Source organism: Equus quagga, chromosome 10 (assembly GCF_021613505.1).
Source record: "Equus quagga isolate Etosha38 chromosome 10, UCLA_HA_Equagga_1.0, whole genome shotgun sequence".
Taxonomy (NCBI): Eukaryota; Metazoa; Chordata; class Mammalia; order Perissodactyla; family Equidae; genus Equus; species Equus quagga.
Genome location: NC_060276.1, coordinates 9,807,902 through 9,834,372, shown reverse-complemented (window position 1 = coordinate 9,834,372; position 26,471 = coordinate 9,807,902).

The window sequence follows — 26,471 nt, the reverse complement described above, 5'->3', positions numbered from 1 at the left end:
GTACATAGTTGTATATTCTTTGTTGTGGGTCCTTCTAGTTGTGGCATGTGGGACGCTGCCTCAGCGTGGTTTGATGAACTATGCCATGTCCGCACCCAGGATTCGAACCTGGCAGCACCCAGGATTCTGCCTGCAGCAGAACGCGCGAACTTAACCACTCAGCCACGGGGCCAGCCCCCTCAATTATTTTTCCTATATCACTATTGAGACAAGTTAAAAATCTTTCCATTATTTGAAAAAAAATGTAAAAAATGATTTCACATTCTCCTCCTACTACCACTCTCTTTCCTCTCCTTCATAGTGAAACTTCTCAAAAAATGTATTTATTAACAACATTTACAATTCCTCACCTTTTACATATTCCTCAAGTCACTTCAACTGGACATTTTCACAAATAATCCACCAAAAATACTCTCGCTAAGGTCACCAATGAACATTTTTAAGTTATCCTTTTGGTTGATATTTCAGTGGCATCTGATAGTGTTTTTAAACTGTTCTTCTTTTCTTGACTTTCACAGTGCCAACACTCTTAATTGTATTCCCACACCTTTAGACGCTCCATTGTCTCATTTGAAGATTCATTCCTCTCCATCTTATCATTAAGTGTTGAAGATTTCAAGTCTGAGACCAACGCCCTCTCCTTTTGTTTATCTAATTTCTCTCCCTAGGAAATTTCATACATAGCAACAGTCTCAATTACTACACATTATTTGCAGGTGACTCATAAATTTACATTTCCATCTACCTTCTCCTTTGAACTCCACACTTGAAATTTCAACTTCCTTCATCATACTTTCTTTTTAAAGATTTTATTTTTTCCTTTTTCTCCCCAAAGCCCCCCGGTACATAGTTGTGTATTCTTCGTTGTGGGTCCTTCTAGTTGTGGCATGTGGGACGCTGCCTCAGCGTGGTTTGATGAGCAGTGCCATGTCCACACCCAGGATTCGAACTAACGAAACACTGGGCCGCCTGCAGCGGAGCGTGCGAACTTAACCACTCGGCCACGGGGCCAGCCCCCTTCATCATACTTTCTTAAATGTTTAATCGACATTTGAAAGACAATACATATAAGTATCACAGAGTCAGCATATTTCAAACATAATTCATAATCTGCCCCTTCAAAGTTGCTCCTCTTCTGCTTTGTCTATGTCAATCATCACCAAGCCAGAAACCTAGAAATCATCTTCATCTTCAAGCCACATTTTAATCCACCTCACATCACATTTGTTTTGGCTACTAAGTTTCACTTAAATTAATATAATTCTCTTTGGCTTAACTTGCACCATCCCAGTACAAATCAACATCATCTTTAGCCTAGTATCCTGCAGTGATCACCTAATCGGTCTTTTCTCTTATAATATCTCCCCCATTTTGTTATCAGAACAAAATTTTAATAAATGCACATGTATAGTTTTGTTACCAATGTATACCCTGTGCTAGAACAATGTTAGCTATTCCATGAATGGATAGAATGAATGAATAAATGAGACCAATGAAACAGGTCAGAGAAGACCAAAAAGGACTGGTAAATATTAGAGAATATAATATATAATAAGGATATTATTTCAAATAAACTACACAGTGATAAAACTGATAAAAACAGTTATGTATTTACTCCACACAATTCACATAAAATATTCCAGATAGGTCAAAATATAATATCTAAAAGAAGTTAAATGTAATAGAAGATATATAATATATATAATATGATATATATAATATAGAAGATATATAATATAATATAAAGGCTTATTTTAATTATGCTGTGGGAAAGGAATTCCCAAGCAAGACATATCAACCTCAGAAATAACAAAGAAAGAAACTGATCTATTTGATAGGTTAGATTACAAATCTTGGTTTAAAAATATTTGTAAACTATGATGAAAGACAACAAATTAAAAGAATGTATTTGATACATATGTAACAGACAAAGTATTAAAAGCCACAATATGTAAAGATCATCTAAGAAACAATAAAGAAACAAGTCATACAATATAATCAAAAATTGACAGAAGAATAAATTAAAATGTCTAGAAATCATTTGGAGAGTGGTAAATACTGTTCAAATAAAGATAGCTATAGATATGTTTTCTTAACCTTCAAATTTGCCAAAAAATTAAAGATTTTTAATGTACATTGGATGGTAAGAGTGTAGGGAAAATGAACCCACAGACACTTTTGATTCTAATGTAAATTTGCTTAGATACTAAAAGATAATTTGACAATATTCAAAGTATTTCCACTGTGCATAACAATTTTATTCTTAAATAACTATATTTTAAATATACTCACACAATTACGAAGGACTATACTCACAAGCATCGTTGATTTTGATTAAAAAAACCAGAAAGAGCACAACTTCCAATCAGAAGGGAAATAAGTAAGTAAAATATCTATATATATATAGTAAGGAATATGAATAAGAATTTGGTAATTCTATCTGTACCAATGTAGTAAAGTGCCCACAATGTATTAAGATTTTTAAAAGGCAGGTGGACCGGCCTGGTGGTGCAGCAGTTAAGTGCCCACGTTCTGCTTCAGCGGCCTGGGGTTCACCGGTTCGGATCCCGGGTGCAAACATGGCACCACTTGGCAAGCCATGCTATGGTAGGCGTCCCACATATAAAGTAGAGGAGGATGGGCACGGATGTTAGCTCAGGGCCAGTCTTCCTCAGCAAAAAGAGGAGGCTTGGCAGCAGTTAGCTCAGGGCTAATCTTCCTCAAAAAAAAAAAAGATTTTTAAAAGGCAAATTATGGAAGATACATAATCTATGAACCTACTTTTGTAAAAAATGAAAAAGAAGAATGCAGATATAGAAAACCTTGTGGAAGGATAATCATACATACTGTTAAGAATAGTACCCTCAAGCCATGAAGTTTCACTAAAATGAGATGAGATGAAAGAGAGTCTTCCCACGTTTACATTATACTCTTGGATTTTCTCCTAATGATACGTATCACTTTGGTAATTTGCAAAACCAAGAAATGTGAAAGAGTAAAAGAGAACTTAGTAAAATTGTAAATTTCTTGCATGCTTTGACATACTGTCTAGATCCATACATATTTCAGCAAGTTTCCCAAATGATTTGACTTCATAAGCGGAGAATAACATGTCAGAGTGAAAATATAGGATCGGAAAGTTTTGAGCACACATAAATAAAAATCTGAGCACTTCATTCAATGCTATCTATATTAAACATTCTTTACAACTTTGCTGGTTTAATCATGCATGGCCGAGACTGTGAGTTGGTGAATTTAAGGGACAATGGCTAATGAACAAAGTCAAGTACCACGTTAACATGGTGAATTCAATCATACAAGTTCACAGGATAAGAGAGAGGAATAGAATTAGCCAAAGTTCTCATAAAGTCCTCAAATACCCTGAGTAATTGGTATTAAAGGAAAATGTTTTTATTTAGCTTGCTGGATAATTTTTACTCTGATGACTAAGCTCAAAGAATGTATTATACATTCTTATCATGAACTTTCTTAATATTGGTTTGGTGTGGAAGAAGTTATGTAATTTAGCAGACAAGACTTTTAACAGCTGAAAACATCCCAAATACAACTATTCCATGTCTTCTGAAATTTCAGGGATTTAAATTTTAACCTATTGCAGTAATAGTCAACCACTAATATTAGCATACAGTCCATTAAAATGCCTTCTTAGCATGTAAAATGCAGAAATTTGGGGAGATTTTTTTTGCAGTTTCCTATAATTCTGCTGTATTTGCTCAGAAACAAAATGCAAATCAACAGGAACTAGAATGTTATATTTATAGTTCCTAAACACACACTACAACTTCAATTTGATTAAAACAGGAGTACATGCAGTATTAAAAGCTTCTTCTCCCCATGGCATCCAATGCCAATTTCTTTTTGTCCATAAAAATTACCCGATTTACTGTAGCATATATAATATATTCAGTTTTCCTATTTCATCCTATGCTGTGTCTTCTGAGTGACACTTACAAAGTAGAAAGGGGGTAGGCATGCAGATCTCTTGCTGTGCTCTAAATGTAGCTACCGGATAAAGGGTGAAGGTCCAGCACTGTTCATGCAGGGATGACAATTTCTTCTTGGACTCATCCTCAGCAGGTGGTGGGCCAGAAGCAGGTTAATGTTCTCAAACAGTTCGTGATGACTGACACCAAGGTCCATTAGAGACATATTCTCAAAGATTTGATGTATAAAAGGCAATGTACTCAGTGTTGGGTTACCTAAGAGAATTGAATTCTCGGCATCTGCCCTTACAACAGGCATGGAATGAGCCATGATGATGTCCTAGAATTTTCCTAGTCTGAATAGAGGAGAAAGTCTAAAACTGAGGTTGTTAGGCTCAGTTTGATTTAAAGATACATCTGTACTGTTATCTTCTGTCATCACAGCTTTTCAGTGATTGGCATCAAGAGTAGTGGAAGATTACATATCATATCAACCTAGGTGCCCTATTTCCTTTGTGGGAGAACCAAAACATTTCATAGAGGTTAATGGATTTGCAGCAAGGTACTTAAGCAAAGAGCAATACTGTTGGTTCTTACTAATTACCCCAGCCTTATCTCTTACTCTTCCTCTACACATCCCTTAGGTTCAAACCCATCTGACTTTTCCCTGAATATGCCCCCATGATGTCCTAAAATCACATCTTTGTTCATGATAAATCTACCTAGAACCCATGATCATCCGCTTGTATAATTATCAATAATATAATATTTCTTCATATCTTCTATCAAACAACATTCCAACTGTGGTTTGTATTTAATTCAACATTTTTAGTAGTTACCAAGTGCCTTGCTACGTGATGAAGAGCCTCTTTCCTCTTTGTGCCCACACGAATCATGACTTTCCTCATATAATACACTAAATCCATGTCAAATTTTCAAGCAGACTTTTCTGACTCTTATTTAACAATAACTTCTCAAGGGAAGGGACAAACTCTTATTGCTCTAACCAGTCATAATTTAGGGTAGAATTTGGCACTACAATATCTGTTCAATAAATGTTCATTGAATAGAATAGCACAAAAATATGACTAATAAAATCATAATTATTTTCATTCAAAAGTATATTCACCCCATACGTCCCAATTTTTAAAAGATACTTTGTGAGACTTCTAAAACAATACATAGTAAAAGTGGATTTTTTTTTTTTTGGCGAGAAAGATTAGCCCTGAGCTAATATCTGTTGCCAATCCTCCTCTTTTTCCTTGAGGAAGATTGTCATTGAGCTAACATTTGTGCCAGTCTTCCTCTCTTTTGTATGTGGGACACTGCCACAGAGTGGCTTGATGAGCAGTGTGTAGGTCCACGCCCAGGATCCAAACCTGTGAACCCAAGGGTGCTAAGGCAGAGCATGCAAACTTAACCAGTCCGCCACTGGGCCAGCCCCTAAAAGTGTTTTTATATCATCTCCTATTTGAAACAGACTGATGGGCGGGAAATAACAGATTTGACGAGGAAAAGCCCAACCTCAATGAAACTAGGAAGTAGCTCCTCCCTCAAACATAAAATACGAAGACTATCTGCCCAATAAATAGAATTAGAAGGACTTCCAGTTCCACGTGTAAGGAACCTGGAAGTCATCACTCTAGCCTAAGAAATAAAAAGGTGAACAGATGAAAAAGCAATAACTCTTCTAAGATCCGTAAGAGATAAGAAGACACAGAGGGGAAGACACAAGGCAAACCACTGCTCCAAAAATTGGAGAGAAGTGAATACAGGGAGTCCTGGCTTAACAGAGCAGAGACACAAGAGTAGAAACCTTCATGGGAACCAGTACCAGAGCAGAAAACCCTGAACTATAATTGATCCACTGTTGGAAGCTCGCTGTGGAAATTCTGACAGACTCCAGGGGGACTCAGTCACAATTTTGTGAAATTTATCTACAGAGACTTGACCACATAGCTGCAGTAAATATCAGGGAAAAATTCTCTCCTACTGCCACCACGGGTAGGGGAAAAGGAACCATTTTGAAATATATCTTGCAAGGCTAGCCCTCGGGGGAAACAAGTTAACCAGGGCCTAACCTGCTGGGGTATTATCAAAGCCTAACTTACCTGGGGGAAGGGAAATATCCAACTCTAGCCATCTTCTACCACCTGAGGAGGGAGAAAAAACTGAAACACTTGAGAAATTCGTAGCCAGAGGTAAATACTCAATATGGAGGAGAGTAGGGGAGAGTTACTCTCATGCACTAATGGTAAGAGCTTAAAGTGATACAACCTTTTTGATGGGCATTCAGGAAATATTCATGAACGTAGAAAATGTTCACACTCTTTAACCAAGTTATTCCAATTTCAGCAAATGTTGGATCTCTCAAATGCAAAACTATGCTTTCAGGTATGTGAAATGCTAAATTTTTTGTATTAGAAAAAATAGGAAAACCTAAATATTTACTAGTAGGTAGATGGTTAAATAAACACAGTGCATCTATATCATGGACTATTTTGCATCTCCTGGAAAGACTGAGCTAGATCTACGTGTAGGGAAATAAAAAGATCTCCATAATAAATTATTAAGATAAGAAAGTCTGTTGTAGAAACTGTGTATGGTGTGATCAAGTTTTATGTTTTTTAAAAATACTAAAAAGTATGTGTGTGTGTGTGTGTGTGTGTGTGTGTGTCTACATGTGCTTGCATGTGTAAGGATACACTCCAAATGTTAATGGGAAACTTCAATTTTTGCCCCATATTCTTTTATTTTCACTCTTTAAAAACTACCTCTTAATAACTTGTCACTAGTACTTTTTGAAATACGCACTCTACAAAGAAACAGAAGTCAGATGTATACTCAGATCTACTGAATCAAAGTCTCCATATGTGGAGATTGGGCATGTGTATTTTTTAAAGGTCAAGAGGTGATCCTGATGCATAGCAAGAATTGAGACTGTAGAAAACAGTCTGACAGTACTTCAAAATATTAAAGATAAAATTACCACATGATCCAGCAATTCTACCTCTGGGTATAAACCACAAAGATATGAAAGCAGGTACTCGAGCAGATATTTGTACACTCATATTCATAACAGCATTATTCACAATACCCAATGGTAGCAAAACAACAGTGTCCATCGATGGATGAATGGATAAACAAAATATGGCATATAGATACAATAAAATATTATTCAGCCTTAAAACGAATGAAATTCTGACATCTGCTACATTGTGGATGAACTTTGAAGACATGATACTAACTGAAATAAAACCAGACACAAAAGGAGAAGTATTGTATGATTCCATTTATATGAACTACCTGGAGTAATCAAATTTAGAGACAGAAAGTAGAATGGTGGTTGCCGATAGTAGGGGGAGAGGAAAATGAGGAGTTTTTGCTTAATGGGTACAGATTTCAGTTTGGGAAGATGAAAAAGGTTTGTAAATGGATAGTGGTGATGGTTACATAGTAGTGTAACATAGTAGTGTTACATAGTAGTGTTAATGCCACTGAACTGTACACCTAAAAATGGTTAAAATGGTAAATTTGATGTTATGTATGTGTGTGTGTGTGTGTGTGTGTGTGTATTTACTACAATAAAAAACTTAAATAAAATTAGGCCAACTCAAGGAAGAAAACAAGGGTAGATACATATATTCACAATCTCCAGCTGGATATGGAATTCTATAAAAACATGACAATTTGTTCCTAAAAATTCTAATCTGTAAGCCATCATTTAGAATAAGAAGGCCCCGAGGTACAGACAAACCCAATAAGAAACTGAGTATCTCTGGTAAGTCTCCTTTCCAAATCACACAATGAAAAAGGAGATGCAGTGAAAAGAAAACTGCATGGGAATTCTTGCTTTACTTTTTGGCATTCTGTCCTCAAATCTGTAGAAAAGTTCTAGAGGTAATACAGGTTGGAGAACACAGTGGAAGGTGAAATCAGATTTGTGTCTATTGACTGAGGTTAACTGAACAGAAAAAAAATGAACAGAAAATTTCCAAATAAAAAACAAAGAGATACAGGGAGAGTCATAATGACAATCACTCTGGTTGATTTGCTTATTTCTAAGAGACAAATAAAAAAAGAGGAGAAATATATCCCTGGTAGAGGAGAAATATTTATAGTCAAAGTCCTCTAAGAACATATTATCAAATTAAAGATACCTGCTACCCCAACTCACTCTCCTCAGTTCTCCTCACTCCGGTTTAAGTGGTCAGAAGTTCAAGGACAACAGACACCAATATAAGATGAATAACACAAAGGATCATTGTACCTATGAATAGATACCTCCTCCAAAAGGAAAAAAATCCTAATCAAAGACAATAAAGAACATACAACAGAGGAAGGAATACTTCCTTCTTAAAAAGCTTTCTCTTGCCTCCACATACCACTTGATCTATTGTACACGTCTCAACTTTTTTTTACAGTGCAAAATCCTAAATGAAATTGTTTAGATTCACTATCATCAAATCTCTGCTCTTATTCTCTATACAACCTGAACCAGTCAGGCTTTCCCTGACCACACGTCTGAAATTTCATTTATAAAGGTCATCAAGGAAGTTTGTGTTGCTAAATATAATGATCATTTCTCATATTATTTGACCTATCAAAAAAGCATTTGACACAATTGACTTCTCGTTGAAATTCATTTTTATTGGGCTTTCAGGACACCATATTTAGTTAGCTACAATTTTGCAGTCTCTCTGTTCTGTCTTCATTTCCTGGACTTTTAAAGGTTGCAATATCCCAGCCCTCAGTCCTTTTACTTATTCTCTTTTAGATCTGTGCTCAATACTTTAGTTATCTCATCCTTAATACTATCCATACACTGATGACTCACAAATGTATATCTCCAGTCCAAACCTCTCTTTGGAAATCTAGCTTCCTATATCAAACTTTTACTTAAAATCTTCATTCATATGATTGATACTAAAGCAAACAAATCCAAAACTGAGTTACTAAACTCATTTCAAATCTGGTCTTCCTTAAGAATTCTCCATCTCAGTTGATCACAACTTCTTTCTTTCAGTTACTCAGACAAAATACCTGAGTATCCCTCCTTGATTTCTCTCTCTATTTTTTCTCATTCTACATCCAATTCATCTATAAATCCTGTTAGCTCTACCTTCAAAGTATGTCCAGGAATGAGCTACTTCTCACCATCTCCAGTGCGGTCTCCCTAGTCTTTGCCATCATATTATCTTACTGGATTACTGCAAAAGACTCATTACTTGTCATCCTGCTTTTACCCTTGCCTCCCTTTAGTCAATTTTCCATGTAGCAGCCAGAATTATCCCATTAAATATAAGTTAGATTGTGTTCCTTCTATCGTTACATTAATCAAAATCATCAAATTCTTAATCTTTCTCTTAACATGCCAAAAGTTTCTACAATGATCTACAAAACACACATAATGTGCTCCCTACACTTGCCTTTCTGACATCAGTTTCCTTCTACACTCACACATACTCACTCCACTCTAGTTATACTAGCTTTGGTTTACAAACATACCAAGCAAACTTCCACCTAGAACCTCGGCACTGGCTCTTTCCTCTGCCTGGGACACTTTTCTCCTCATCATCGGCATTCTATACTTCCTCACATCCTTCATGTCTTTACTCAAATATAAACACTTCAGCCACACATTCTTTGACCACTAATCTAACATGGCAGCTGCCCCCCACAATATCTTACATTCCATCTCATCTGCTTTATTTTTATGTCTTTCAATATACTGTGTTCTTTACTTCTGTATCCTGTTTGTTGTCTGCCTGTTCCCATTGGCATATAAGCTGTATGAAGGCAGATAATCTATTCTGTTTATGTACTACTGTATCCCCAATACCTAAGGCTGTACCCGGCACATTGTAAGCTCTCAACAAATTTTTGTTAAGGAAGTAATTAACTATCAGGGAAATAAAAGAACATTTTAAAATATGGACACTTTTCATTACAGAAACAGAAAGGTTACAAAAAAAAGTGAACTAAAAGAGCTGAAGAGGCAAATCTAATAGAACAGCAGAACTGTCACATTAATGGAAAGAAAAGCAATAGAAACTACAAGGAGTAGAAAAGACATTAAAAAAGCCATTGAGGTCAGGCTTGAGAAATCATTGTACAAACACAAAAACATGCAGAAACACATACAGACACACATCCAGAATAAATAAAGCAACAGAAGTGAGAAGAGAGTATGTGATAGATAGGGACAACGAAGAAGATTCAGCATCCATGCAATTGCTGCCCCTTGAGGGACTCAAGACGACAAAGGGAACAAAAAGCAGCACTCAAATTTCTAATAGCAGAGAAATTTCTTGAAATAAAGGAAGACATAAAACTGAACACCGAAATGGTACACAGTGTTGTAGAGAAACGATATGAAATAATCAACCCCACAACACATCCTGGAAAAGTCACTAAATGCTAATTATAAAGAATCCCATAGGGATCTAGGTAGGAAAGAAGAGAAAACCAATTATATAAGGGGGAAAATTAGTCTAGTATCAGAGTTGTCCATAGGAACATTTAACACTAGAAGCCATTGGAACAAAGTATACAAACTTATTTGGAAAAATAAGTTTAACTGCATAATTTTACAATTTGAAAACTCTCTTCAAAGTAAAAAAGTGTTTGAAAGATACTCTCAAGTGGAAATTAAACTCAAAGATTAGTACCTGTGAAAAAATTAAGCCAATTAAAAAATTAATTGAAAAAACTCAGCAAAAAAAGTTATAGTGGGCCGGCCGAGTGGCACAGGAATTAAGATAGCACATTCCGCTTCTCGATGGCCCAGGATTCACCGGTTCGCATCCCGGGTACCAACATGGAACCGCTTGGCAAAAGCCATGCTGTGTAGGCATCCCACGTATAAAGTGGAGGAAGATGGGCATGGATGTTAGCTCAGGGCCAGTCTTCCTCAAAAAAATAGTTACAGTTATGAAGGACACCACTGAGAATTTAGTCTGTTTACCTATTTAATAGGGGATAAACAATAATGTAAAATAGAATAACAAGATCTACTGCAATGACAAATGCTATAAATATTGCTAATTTAAAAAATAATGGTAAGACAGCAAAAATTAGAATGCTAGTGGGGGAACAAGTTAGGTACAAATGTGCTTTTTCAACTTTTATAGAAGAGATAGCCTGCTGCATAAAGTTTTCAACTCAATAAATAGAAGTATAAGCTTATTATTAAAAGTTAAAAGGTAAATCCTACAATAAATAAACTATAAACCATAAATTATCAAAAATATACAAAAGCACAAAATAAACAAAAATCACATAATCAAAAAAACAGTATTAAAAGCAAAATACCACACAAAACAAGGGACCAAAACAAAAACATCTCAGCTCTCCCAATTATAAGTAAAAGATTCTCAAACTGGATCAAAAAATAAAATTCTCCCCTTCCCAAATATGAAGAAAGCAAATTGAATCATATAATTTAAAAATAAGGGAGAGTATATATATAAAGCAAATATAATGAAAAAGCAAACAAGTCCTGTCATTAATATCAATGATAAATTCAAAAGAATTTAATGAGATTTTAAAAAGAGATACTTTTTAATGAAAATGGATATACCCTACAATGATGGGCTTGCTTGTCCTGAAACTTCATGTAGAAATAATACAGCATCAAAATTCATATCAAACTCTCGGGAATAACATGTGGAGAAATGGAAAGAAAATAGGTGTACAGATTTTAACTCAGATGTTTTAGTTCATGATGAAACAAGTAGGCAAAAAACAAAAAATGCATAGCATTATTTAAATAATTAATTAATAAGGTTAAATTTGTAGATGTAACCAACCATGTACGGTGTAATTAGAGAATAAATTCCCTTTCAAGCACCCATATGTTGTAATATTAAGGTATGAATAAAACCTTGACAAAGTCCTCAAAGTAGAACATTTGCAGGTCAGATTATCCAAGGACAGAGCTATAAAACTAGAAGGTTATAAAAAAACGAAAACAAGCAAACAAAAAATATTGATATGGAATTTAAAAGCAACTACAAGCACACAAATTCTTTGCTATATAGTTTTGTGTCTTGTAGGAAACTAAAGTTAAAACTGTAGAACATCTGGAAAATGGAGATAATGAAAAGAACATGCATAACAGGATGGAACCCAGAAGTTACATTGTCATACAAAGTTACAGCATTGAGTATGAAAGAATGAAAATAAAGAAAGAAAAGGAAAGAAATTCAATAACTAGAAAAGAAAGCAAAATTAATCAAAGTTATGCAGAAATAAATGATTAATAAAGGGAAATCAGATATTAATGATTTTGTACATTGGAAAATCGCAGAGCAATTAAATACTTCCAAGAGTTTGTTGTGTGAAAAAATCAAAAAGATATGGAAAGCACTAGCTAACATAAATAGCAAAGAAGTGACAAATCACAAATACAGAAAATTATAAAGCACACAGGGAAAATAATTTTAGATATAAATAATGTATTAAGTACTACAGAATAATTTGTACATATTTTATGCAAATAAACTTAAAAATCTGGATTAAATGACTTTCTAGAAAACTTGAAATTATCAAAATTGATTCATGAAGATAAATAATGCCTAAGCAATCCACTTATCAGTATCTATGTATAAAACTGAAAATATTTTATAAAGATAAAATTTTCCCCATCATTTCCCATCCATATAAGTCACATATGAGTTTTGGAAAACAGAGAACATGCAAATAAGCCTGATGCTATTTAATCGGGTACAGAATACAGAAAAAGAATTCAAGAGTCCATGTTTTAAATAAGGTTAGCATTACACATCAAAATTTGACAAACATAACACAATGAAAACTACAAAACAATCTCATTGTGTACTCTTGATGCCAAAAGCTTAAATAAAATATTGAGTAGACCTTCCTGTAACATATTAAGAGTGTGATATCAACCACTTTTTAACTCAGTTTCCTCAGCTAAACAATGGGGAAATTAACCCCAAAGGGATTTAGTGAGGGTCAAATGAATCAATCCTTGTAAAGGGCTTGACGATTACCCCCTGGTTCATAGTAAATAAATAGATGGATACATAGATAGATAGTGGTCTAGTGGTTAAAATTTGGCGTTCTCACTGCCTGCAGCCCGGGTTCATTTTCCAGTCAGGGAATGACACCACCCATCTGTCAATTGTCATACTATGGTGGCTGCGTGTTGCTGTGATGCTGAAAGCTATGTTACCAAGATTTCAAATACCAGCAGGGTCACCAATGGTAGAGAGGTTTCAGCAGAGCTTCTGGACTAACACAGACTAGGAAGAAAGACCTGGTCACCCACTTCTGAAAAAACTGGCCATGAAAACTCTAGGAATAGTAGCGAAGCACTGTCTGATAGAGCACCGGAAGGTAAGAGGATGACGCAAAAAGACCGGGCAGGGTTCTCCCTGCTGTCCATGTGGTTCCTAGGAGTTGGAATCTGCTCAATGGCACTAACAACAAAGATAGATAGATGAATGGATGGATAAATAGATACAGATGGATAGATAGATAAAGGCAAGAAGATATACACATTTATTTAGATTTATATTTAAGATTATTTTATACATAGACACACACACGCCATACCATGTTGGTTGTCCTCTATGTTCATATGTTTCTATCTCAAAGAGGTGTTACTGTCAAAAGCACGTATATCCGCAGTCAAAAATTGATTTAATGAAAACGAGTATTTTATTTGTGTCTTAAACACTGTGTTAAGGACAGAGTTCCCAGACATACTTTAAATCCTTTTTCTTTCCTTCTCTTATTCATTTCCCTCATGTCTGAATGTCATTTCCATGACTATGTTCTCAGAAAACCCAGAGAAGTGAACAAAGCTCATCCGTCCTTGAATTTTCCCTCCTTAGCACCACTCCACCTCAACACTTTGGTATTGGCTTAATCAATTGCACTTAAACCCCTTGTCTCCTCCTCTAGCCTCTGCAACCATGTTTCTCTCTTCACATTCTTAAATTTAAATAGTAAAATCCAAAAACATCCCCTTGCCAGGTGGATCATTTTTCATAGTTCCAGGGAAGGTAAGAAGGTCGAGGGGTAGAATTAGAATTTTCTTAATTCAGCAGGAGAGCAAATGTTGAAAACATTCAAGCAATAGTAACTTTTATGCTGTTGTATCCATATGAGAGCACTTGTATGCACATACCTACAGGCACACACACAGACCATACATACTGCAATAGAGACAGGCATTGTTCCATATCAGTGTAAATGGAATTACTGCCTTCTTTTCAAAGGATAAATAATATTTCATTTTTTGAGTTGAATATAATTTATTTAATTGCTTTCCTAGTATTGGATATTTAAGTTGGTTTTAGGTTTTTTAATATATTCTAGTGAATATTCTCATACACATATCTTCAAATACTTTTGCGAGTTTGTGAAAATATATGTGTGAATATATATGTGTATGCATGTGTGAGAATATATATATATATAAAATATTTTTAATATATATATATTTAGGATAAATCTCTAGAAGTAGAATTGCTAGGTCAAACAATATGTGAATTTAACATTTTGATAATACTGGCTTGATTTGTTATCACACAGAAGCACTCAAGAGTCTCCATATCTGCCTATCCTTACTCATTTTAAAATAATTTCCAATTTTATAGATGACAAATGTTATTTCATAGTTATTTTAATTCACAGTAGCTCAATCATGATTGAGATAAATCATGTATTTTCATATATTTATTATTCATTTGTATGTTTTTTTCTGTGATTTGCTTGTTCAAATTCACAGTCCATTTTCCTGTACTTTTTGATATTATTGATATGTTGTCACTTTATACACAAATAAATATAGTACTTTGTCATATGTATGCCAAATTTTTCCAGTTTGTTATTTTCCTTTTGACCTTTCTTGTAAATAAGTTTGAAAATTTTATAACATAGTTAATTGATTTTTAATGTCTTTTGGTTTTCTATCATTCTGAGAATAGTTGTAACTATGTGAAGATTATTTTTGAAAGTCATCTTTTGTCTATTTTTCTCTAGTTTTTAACTTTTTCAGGCAATATTTTCCTAGTTATTCAATTGTCCCATAACACTCATTTTCTTTTAAATCCATCTTTCTCCACAGATTTGAAATGCCAAATTTATGATATCACACGGGTATTTGGGTCTATTTTTTGATCCTCTACTCTGTTGTTTCTTCCTGAACAATTATAAAGTTCTATTAATCATTAAAAATGTATAAGATGTAGATATAGACACTCCTTATTAACCTTTGTTCTAATTTTCTAGCAGTACACCTCCAACTCCTGCCCCTTTTTTTCTTCACATCCTCACAAACTCCTAGACAAAAGTGACTGCAGTCATTATCTTGATTTCCTCTCCTCCAATGCATTCTTGAACGCAGTGGCTTCTGATAATTAAAATTCATTTCACAAGATCAAATCTCTTTTCCAAGTTCTAGAGTAATATGTATAGTATGATCCCAATTGTGTGTGTATGCACAGAACAGGATAAAAGTGATTAATGTATGAATGCAGGCCCACCATTGTTTCCTCATTACCTAGTACTGATACGTATTGTCTGTCTTACTTTCCATAATGTAAGATCCATAAGCCAAGGACATTGTCTTGTTCCATGCTGCATCTTTGTTCCTGAAGGATATTTTTACTTTGTATGGGATGGCGTTAGTTCTTAATCTTATAAAATCATTGGCTTCCAATGAACAGGAATTCCATAAACCAACTGGTAGAGAAACTTTTTTCTTGATGCCAGCTCCAACAAATCTGAACATGGCAGCTTCTCCCTTCCCTGTGAAATTTTGGATCACTTTAGCTTAAGAAGGATTTCTTACATGAAAACCACAACTTTTAGGAGAAAATAAGCTGATTTTGGTAAGTGTGATACCATTTCCCTAGAATGCTGCTAGGGCTATTTGAGGGTGGGAAAACTTAACATATTCCCCAGGCCACCCTCAACCCAGGCCCTTCAATCTAGTACTACAGGGTACTTGAGTAGTGTTTTCTCACCTGACTGCATCCAGCCTGCATTCTGAGAGCCAAATTTGCTGGGTTAGTAAATCTCCTCCTGGGAATGTATGTGCTACATTGTGCCACTCATCAGAGGGCTTAATTGCCTGTTCCTGTGAGTCTGTCAGACATAAAAACCATGTCACTGATTTTAAAGGCAAAAAGTGAATGTCTGAAGTTGTTCCATTCCTAACGGATGGGGTAGGTATGTCATCAGTGACATTACTAAAAGTCATGCCTGTGTAGGAAGCATTGAGTGTCCTACTTATAAATATAGAACCTCATTTGGGCATCCACTTACTGCTATCTCACTTTCCTTTTGAAAAAGCTTGTGGCTATTTGTTATAATCAGGCCTATGGGTCTGACGTTGGCAAGCCTAAGCCATCTGCAGGGTAGCTTAAGCTTCACAAGCAAAAAAAATCAACCAAAACAACACGATAGTTAAAAGACACTTTTAAGATCACCTACTCCACTTCCCACATTTTGCAGATAAAAAAGAATGAGAGCATGGAATGGCAATGCATTTTCCTCAACAAACCACCACATTTCCATGCCAATCTGAAGTAACTGCATGTAGATAATAGACATAAAATGAAGAAGTAATTTGTTCCAGCTGAGTGACACCAAAGAAGAAGCTTCCTTTATGAAGGATATGTCACGTGTAAAACATGAGGAGAATGTCAGATTTGAAACGGCATCTAAAATATAATCACCCCTGGAATGGCAGAGTAAAGAATTCCGAAAATCTATTCTTCCAGGAAGGCAAGGGAAAAACCAGCAAAAATTATCAAAATAAACTCTTTGGGAATTGCAGAAATTAACAAAAGGCTTGCAATAACCCAAAAAGTGTTTACTGAAGAAAAATGGCTGAATCTTAGTAAGAACAGTGAGCTTGTGGTGTTTTAACTGTCCTATTCCCATCCGCCTCTCTCAAGCTCACAGTAGAACTGAAGCCTAACAGCCTCCAACCACAACAGTTCTTAAAATCTTCAACCTAGCAGCCAATGCAAGGGGCAGAATGTGTTTGGAACTCCCCATATTACCCAATATCTAAGGAATTGTTACTATTGGACCTGTTTAGCAGTTCCCTGGAAAAGCCCCATTCACAGTGCTTGTCTTCATTTGATCTGATTCAGAGTTCTCTCAGGTTGAAAAGTCCTATCCTCAGAGTGTTAAGGAACTTGAACTCAATGATCCAAAGAGATTTATGCACCCCTATGTTCATTGCAGCATTATTCATAATGGTCAAGGTGTGGAAGCAAACCAAGTGTCCGTCTACGGATGAATGGATAAAGATGATATGCTGTATATATACAATGGAATACTACTCAGTCATAAAAAAGAGACAAAATCGTCCCATTTGCAACAACATGGAAGGACGCTGAGGGTATGATGTTAACCAAACTAAACCAGACAGAGAAAGAAAAATACTGCACGATTTCACTCATATATGGAAGATGAGCAAACACATGGATAAAGAGAATAGATTAGTGGTTACCAGAGGGGACAGGGCTTGGGGGTAGGCAAAAGGGGTAAAGGGACACACATGTATGGTGACAGATAAAAATTAGACTACTCTGGGGCCAGCCCAGTGGCACAGCGGTTAAGTGTGCACATTCTGCTTTGGGGGCCTGGGGTGTGCTGGTTAGGATCCCGGGTGCAGACATGGCACCGCTCATCAAGCCATGCTGTGGCAGGCGTCCCATATATAAAGTAGAGGAAGATGGGCACAGATGTTAGCTCAGGGCTAGTCTTCCTCAGCAAAAAGAGGAAGATTGACAGATGTTAGCTAAGGGCTGATCATCCTCCAAAAAAAAAAAAATTAGACTACTCATGGTGAGCATGATGCAGTTTATACAGAACTAGATAAATAAAAATGTACACCTGAAATTACACAATATCATAAACCATTATGATATGAATAAAATAATTGCAGAATACCCGAACCAGCAGCAGTTGATTAATACTGAAGCTATATAATTTAGTGATATCAGTTAGGACAAACAAGAGATTGGCCGTAAGTTAAAACAAATACTTGGAAATGAGATATCCACAGAGGGCTTTGAAAAGCTACATATTTTTCTAACTATCTAGAAGTCAACGTACATGTATAGTGTTGTGCGAGTGTCCAGAGAATATCTGCAAAGATTCAGGCTTTCACTTCAGGCATGTCCTTGCATTCTACACAAGTAGGAAGTGAAATCTAAGACAGAATTGTCAACTGCCTGCCTGAGAGTTGAAGGCGTGCCTAAGCACACATATAGAGACCCTTGAAAAAATCAGGGAGAAATATTGGTTCAGGCATTTAAGGAAACCTCTATTCAATCATTGTCTGCTTCATTCGCTTGGAGTACCAGAGAACCAAACTGCAAAGGCAGGGGAAAGATATTAGATCAGTATAGCAGATACACACTCAATGAAAGATGCTGAGGTCAGGAATCAGACTGAAATCTGTATGTACAGATTATTTTTTTGATATACGGCATTTCATTTTTAAAGTCACTAAAGGTGGCTTATATTGCTATTGGATGCAGTTTTTCTTCTCAGTGACTTGGATGCCATGGATCGGTAAAGAATTGGAATGTAAATACACCGCTAGAGGGCAATCTACACAGTGGCCAACACAAAAGGAACTCTCACTCTTTCAGTGGCCTCATATTTTTCTAGAGTTCCATTCTTCACAGGAATCACCATGGAAGTCAAGGCACTACCACCAAACTGAAAGCAGTAGGTGAGTGTTATGCTTGGCACAATTTGCTGCAACTGCAATTTTTTCATTGAATCTCCATTCTATACAAATTTACCAAACCCTATGCTATCAGTTTTCAAGTATATAGGAAAAGAGGATGATTACCTGACTTCATCAGCATGCAAAATCCAAGCCCTTGTTCAGTTTAATTGATCTTTTATACCTCCCCAGAGAACAGAGAGAGGTACACAATTAAGGGCCTGGTATGTTAATTTTCCAGAGAAAAAGGGTGTTTTCCCCAATATTAACTCATTTCTCCATGAGGGAAAAGAAAATTACTAGAAACTTTTAGGATACAGATCACCATTTTAAAACTTAAGAAAAATTTTAGAAATGAAGAAAAAAATAACACCTATATGCTTTTCATTAAATTAATGCACTCACAACATTGTCACCTCTCTCTGTGTCGCTCTGTCTCTCTCTCTCTCTCACACACACACACAATTAACTAACCTTCAAGAACTACATAAAAAGGTTAGAAGAAAACTATTTTGTATGCCAAGATTCTTATCCTCCCTTGTGGAAAATTCTCCCCCAAATCCCATGCACCTCCATTTAAACCAGGAGGTTTTGGTGAAAGCTGTTTTCATATTCCTTTCTTGTCAGTCATGGTTGTTTGGCTTTGCAAAGTTGACTAAAGGTGGGGAAATGTTAATACTGACTCCACAACTACACATCATTGATCCAGAGTTAGGAACATGATTGGAGCTTAGCCAAACAGAATCATAACTTGATTTTTTTTCAAAATGCTATAGAGGAAAAATGATGCAGCTCCCTTCTGAGCATGATGCAGAAATATGAAGCATGAGAACCGCTAGTGAACGTGTCTTCTACAGTGTGGAGAAAATCAGGGTGACTGAATAAAACCAACACAGACAAGTAGAGGTGAGAGACAGAGAATCCAGGTGATACTGGATTTTGTTGCTCCAGTTGTCCTCGAGGCCATTTGAATCACTGCGAAGTCCATGGTTACATGAGCCTTAGAATAAATTCTCCTGCTTGCTTCAGCTGATTAGAAATAAGTTTCTGGCATTAGTGACCAAAAAAATTCTGACTAATATGAAAGGAAATTTAACCATAGCCAAACTAGACAAAGATCAAGGAAAGCATTAGATAAAGAGGACTTGGAAAGAAGATAATATGTTACCTGGACTTTGAAGATAAGTAGATCATCACCTGTCAGATAAGAAAGGAAAACAGTATTGTAGTCAGAATGACATCAGTAGCCAAGATAGATGGAAGGAGGACCAGGTCTGCTCAGTTTTGTGAGACAGTGGCAGGAAAGTCCAGAATAAAATTAAAGTACATCTCAGGGGAGAAATCTGGCCTGCAGATATGACTATAACAGTTAAAACATCTAGTTGTTGTTTGAGGCCATGAGAGAGAAGAGATCAACCAAGGAGAGAGTGAAATATGAAAAAGAGAGGCTTCTGACACAACACTGGGGAGCACCACATGTAACAGACGAGGATATTGAAGGGAGCTGGCAAAGGAGCTAAGAAGAAAAGATCAAAAATGGTACAGGCCAGCCGGGTGGCGCAGCAGTTAAGTGCACATGTTCAGCTTCGGCAGCCCAGGGTTGGCCGGTTCAGATCCTGGGTGCGGACATGGCACTGTGCGGCAAGCCATGCTGTGGCAGGTGTCCCACATATAAAGTAGAGGAAGATGGGCATGGATGTTAGCTCAGGGCCAGTCTTCCTCAGAAAAAAGAGGAGGATTGGTAGCAGTTAGCTCAGGGCTAATCTTCCAAAGAAAAAAAAGAAAAATGGTAGGATTGGGGCCGGCCCTGTGGCTGAGTGGTTACGTTCATGTGCCCCACTTTGGCAGCCTGGGGTTTCGCTGGTTCAGAGCCTTGGCACGGACACGGCACCGCTCGTCAGGCCACGCTGAGGCGGCATCCCACATACCACAATTAGAAGGACCCACAACTAAAATATATACAGCTATGTACTGGGGGGATTTGGGAAGAAAAAACAGAAAAAAAATGGTGGGATAATCAAAAAAGAATAGTATCTTAGAAGCCAAGAGAGAAAAAAGCACTAAATATGTTACAGGATAGAGAATTAACATAAGAAATAAATGATGAAGGCAGGGAGATGTTAGAACACGTTGTGCTGATCTATGCAAGAGAAAATAAGGATGGTGGTTGTAGGTATGTATAGGACAGTGGATATTAGGTAAATATTTAAGAGTTAATATTGTCAGGACTTAGCAATTATTGGCTGTAAAAAGTCAGAAAGAGGAAGAGGTCATGGATGCTGCTCAGATTTCTGTGTAGATAATTAGCGTCATTCACTAAGCCAAGAAATATAGATGGAGGAGCTGTTTGGTAGTGGCAGTAAGTTCAGTTTTGAATATGTTGATTTTTAAGTCCCTATTCTATGTTAAAGTACATATCTCAAGTAGACAGTTGAATATACAGTTTTGGAGCTCAGAGAAAAGATCTGTGCTAGAGATACAATGTTGTGAGTCATCTACTTATATTTGAACTCTGGGAGTATATGAGATTGCCTAAGGCAAAAGTGAGAAGTGAAGAGGGACATGGAGAGATCCATGAGGAACTCCAAAATTTAAGGGCCAGCTGGAAGATAATGAGTCTGAAAAGGATAATTTAAAAACAGCAGCTATAGAGGTGGGAGGAGAACCAGAATGAGGTGGTTTCTCAGAATCCAAAGGAGTGGTCATAAGAGGATCGTCAAATCTGTCATATGTAATAGAATGTCTAGTGAAAGACTGAAACTATTAATTGGACAAATATGGAGGTCATTGGCAACTGTAGAATAAGACATTTTGTGGAAATATTATTGGTGGAGAAATAGAAGGTGACTACAGTAGATTAAGAAGATCATAAGGTAACGAAAATAGCAAATATAATCAACTCTCGAGAAGTTTGCCTCTAAAAGGAAGGAGAAACATAAAGAATTGGTTGAAGGGGGAAAATTTCAGTGCAATTGTGAAAGTACATATCTATTTTTTAATATACTTTCTTATTGACATCAGTGTGAAGCTTGGGCCAGATCATCAAGTGTTTTAAATGCCATCCTAAGTAGTCTGGAATTTTTTCCTCTAGGCAATGTGGGACCATTGGGAGTGACATGAACAGATCTAGAGAGTAAAAGGGTTTTTAAGGAGAAGAGTAACAAAAAGAGACAGACTAGGTGTCTATTATAACAGTCCAGGTGAGAGAGAATGTCAAAAATAAGGCAGTAGTAGTGTATTTAAGGATATTAATGAGATATAATTAACAGGGTATGGATGTAAGACTGAGGAAAATAAGAAGCATGACTCATTAATCCTGAGTGAATGGGTCAATCGTGGTGTCACTTAGAAACTGGGAAGACAGCAGGGGCAAGTTTCTGGGTGAGGTAATGATTGGATTTGAATATACTGTACTTGTGAAATCCCCAAGTGGAAATGTGTGTAAATGTATGGGAGATGGGGAGAGAGGATCAGATTCAAGAATAACTGCATTTAAGGTGTTTCATTGCATAGAGGCCTGGTGTAAACGCTCTGTCTCATATAAAGAAACATTTTTTGTTTGAAGCTATATTTATGATTTCATGTTCCTAAATTGAATATATATAATCACTAAATGTACAGTTTCATTAGTTGAAAAGGTTTTTCATCTCTAGGAAACTATGTGTATCAAGAGTTCTACAAAATAGTTGTGCAATTCAATAAAATCCCGGAGGATACTTCAGGGGAGAAATAACCACCAAAGGAACCAACACCTTTGGACTGACAACTCTAAATGGTATTTTTTTGTTGTCACTGAAAAATAAACGATTCTTTTGCTTGGTTTATTATTAATAATGTCTCTCTCATATATGCTTGAAAATTACCCAGCAAGATATATAATCATCTTGAATATGCAGTACCCTACGTTTATCTTGGTGGGTTGAGGTCAGTTGCCTTTATGGAGCACTGCAATATGCAAACCTTTCAAATCAACTTTAACTGGTTTTATTTCGAAGGGGGAGCCTGTTAACACTTTAAATGAAATCAGGGAAAATATTATATTAGATTTGCTTACTGAGTCAGAGTGACATATAAGTCTGTATATGCATTCTATTCTCACTGCTGCCTCCAAAGTTAAGGGACTCACCTTGAAAACGTTATTCTTTGCATACACTCTGCCAAATTTTGATCCCTGGCACAGACACAGTTTAATAGATACTCATTATCCCCAGTGATATTGTAGGTGTGGGACTCACCTAAGCTAAACACAAAATGTTTTTTAAGTTTCTTAGTTATTTTACTCTAAAGATATTTGCTCTGAAATATATCATGTTATCGAAATATTTCACTGTAGTTGTGGTTCATTAACTCCAGGCAATAATTTATACATTATGAGAAAGACGGTGACATTTAACAACGTAGATTGAGACTAACTGGAAATGCAAGTCTATGGATGCCAAGCAAACTGTCTCCATGTGTGACCTTGAGCAAGTTATTGAACCTTTCCAAGCCACAAACTCTCTCTATGCAATGCAAACCTGGAGTTACTTGGAAACATGCAGATAAATAACTGCATTCAGGAACTTTTACCTTATGTACCTACTCTGGGTTAAGTTAACTCTCATCACTAGTTGGAGGAACTCTATTACTAGCCTTACTACATTATTTTTAAAGGTTCTGTTCATAGGCCTGTATCACGAGGCTTTTACCATGTACTATTCATCTGTTCATCATCCACACATAGCAAAGGGCGAGGAGCCCTGGAAAGTGCTCAGTAAACTTTATTACACTGAAGTGAATATTTTGCCATTTTCATCCCAATTTTGTAACTGGTGTAGGATTAACCACTGGTCTTTGCAACTTCAGTAACAAAGAAGATGCATCATAATGTATCCATTTTAGACATCAACTGCTGTAAAAGGTCAGAGGAGTTCTCATGCCAGGTAGATTTTGTTGTTGAATTATAAAATGTCGAATTTAATTTGCAATTTAAAGACACTGTTATGGTTGATATTCATTCTGGCTGATTATATAGTTAAAGCCATACTGTGCATAATGACTTTGGTTTCTGATATAAAATCTATGAAGGATATAAGTGATAGGAAGGGGCAGTTGGAGCCTTTCAGCCTCAAGACAATGAGAAACTCATTCAAACCCAATCTTAGTGTAGATGAGTTAGCAACTGAAGGATGTTTTTCATAAAAATAAGTAAAAATGTACTTCCTTAAGTCAAATAAAAGTGGGAAAACTTCAAAAATATGTACATGCCCTAGAGAAGTTTTGCAGAAATGAACACAGACCATTGATAGATCATGCTGAAATGGGAAAAAAAGATCAATTATTCAAATTAATTTCAAGTCAATAATTCAACAAGAATATATTGTGAGTATGGCGGAGTCCTTCGTTCTCTGTGAGCAATGCAAAGCTACAGCAGATTCAGTACCCAACCTCACAATGTTGATTACCTTTGGAAATAAAAGTAAAAATTCAGACTATTACAATGCCATTCAGACTATAAGGGATGCTAGAGCTGAGGCTCAAAGTGCTATAGGAACACAGATAGCAGGAGAAATTCATTTGACCAAGGATTGATGAAAGGACTGACAAAGAAAAAACATTTAAACTAGACATTCTTCTAGGACAGATAGTATTTTAACAAGACATGAGGAAGAATGGTAAAAAGCAATGGCTCAAAAGCGGAAAGAAGCACATTGGATAACTGTAAGCAATCGACTCAAGTCGTTCTGAAGCATAGTGTACTGGATATATTTTATGTTTATTGTTTTGGCTTGCCAGCATCTTTTATCTCTTTCTTCTAGAAATGGTACCCCCAATATCTTTTGGAGTTGATATTTTACTTCTGCTCCTTTAGTTCTGTTGGAACTGATCTAACTCCAGTGGTGGAACACAAGACCCAGACCTGGCTAATTGATCCACAGAACCCCTTTAGCTACAGTGACTAGTTCATAAGTGATGCGACTTCAGCTAGTCCAATTACAGTGAATCCTGGCACTTGTACAGAATTTACTGGGATGAGATATACTCTGTTATCCAATGTACTTGAATTTGGGAATTCATGAACATGAAGATTCTGTAGGTCACCATGTGGAGCCTGATAATGAAGGCAACATAGGTGATGGCAGAGCTAAGAGTAGAGATAAATCAAGCCAGTATAATATTGTTTGGGCTCCTAGTTCAGGTCTATCTTAGGGCTTTTTTACATCACTTAACAAATTATCCTTTTTCAAAACATGTTTGTGTTAGATTTTCTGGCATTTGTATCCAAGGGGTCCTGTCTAATATTCAAAAGCAAGAAGATGAATAAGAGAAGAAACACCTGGAAAATTAGGGTATAACTTGCATCAGATACTTGCCATGTCTGTCTCTTTTTTATCCTCCCCCCACTTGCCCCACACAGGTTGCTTTCTTGAAGATTCAAACACTGCCAATGTGCCAGTAAGCAAGGTATGAAACTGTAAGTACGGATACAGGGCCTCAGCAGCTCATTGGTCTCCTGGTGGGCCTCCTCATTTTTCCCATCTTTGCAGCAACAAATTAACAAGCAACCATTCTCCTGGATTCCAAGTGCCCTACTAATTTATTTTGAAAAGTTGCAGAGCTGACATCACAACCATCTAGAATCTCTGCAGGATATGATTTAAAAGAACAGATTTGAATACAATTTTCTATCTTAGAAAACTGTACCATTTTATAGGCATACATACAGAAGTATAAGAAGTATACTACATTGCTAAAAATAGGTTGTCCTCAGTTACGTTCCAAAAAATATGAAAGGTCTTCAGAAGAAAGATAGTGTTGATGGAAATGATGAAAAGTTCCTTTTAGCAGAGGATTGCAAGAGGCTTTAAAATGTTAACAATAATCCTCACTGATTTTATAACATTGCATTTGTTACTTCTCAAAACATTCACTGAATGCCTACTGTGCTAGCTGTTTGGCTGACATAGATGAAACTGTTCTTCCAGCCCTCAAGGAACTCAGAGTTCTAGTAGGATAGATAAGACCATCTTTCCTTCCTTATTCATTCAGCCAAAATACCTCCTACATGCCAGACACTACTAGGTACCGTGGATTGAACAAGAGAAAATGCTAAAGGCAGAAATCTGGCATGAATTGGGAAGGCTATGCATTGACAAAACGCCAGGCAAAGAGCTGAGTGAAGTGATAGATTCATTGGTAAATGGTAGCCAAAATGCAGGCAAATTGGATGATGCCAGTTCTAGAAGGAAGAGGCTCCACGCTGGTTGGGGTTGTTGTTCTCTAATGAACAGTAACTCTAACAAAGATTTTTCTTTTTAACTTCTTATTTTGAAATGGTTATAGATTCACAGGAAGGTGCAAAGATGATAGAGAGAGGTTCCCTGTATCCTTCACCCAGTTGCCCTCAATAGCTACATCTTATACATAATATAGTATGAAAACCTGGAAATTGACATTGATACAACGTGTGAGTACAATTCTATGTCATTTGATCACATATGTAGACTGGTGAAGCCATCACCTCCATCAGGATACAGAACTATTCCATCACCACAAACATCTCCCTCGTGCTACACTTTTATAGTCATAATCACTTTCCTGTCCCTGTCCACCCTCTCTAACCTCTAGCAATGACTAGGAATTTTTGCTATCTCTGTCGTTTCTGAAAAGGAGATTTTAAACACTTTTTTTGGAAATGATGCTCTTCAAATCCAGTCGTGAATCCATTTGTCCACAAAACTGTCAGAAATCCGGAGGTCTCCAGATGAGCACACTGCCCCAGATTTCTAACTATGAAGGAAGGTAGCAGGGCATGA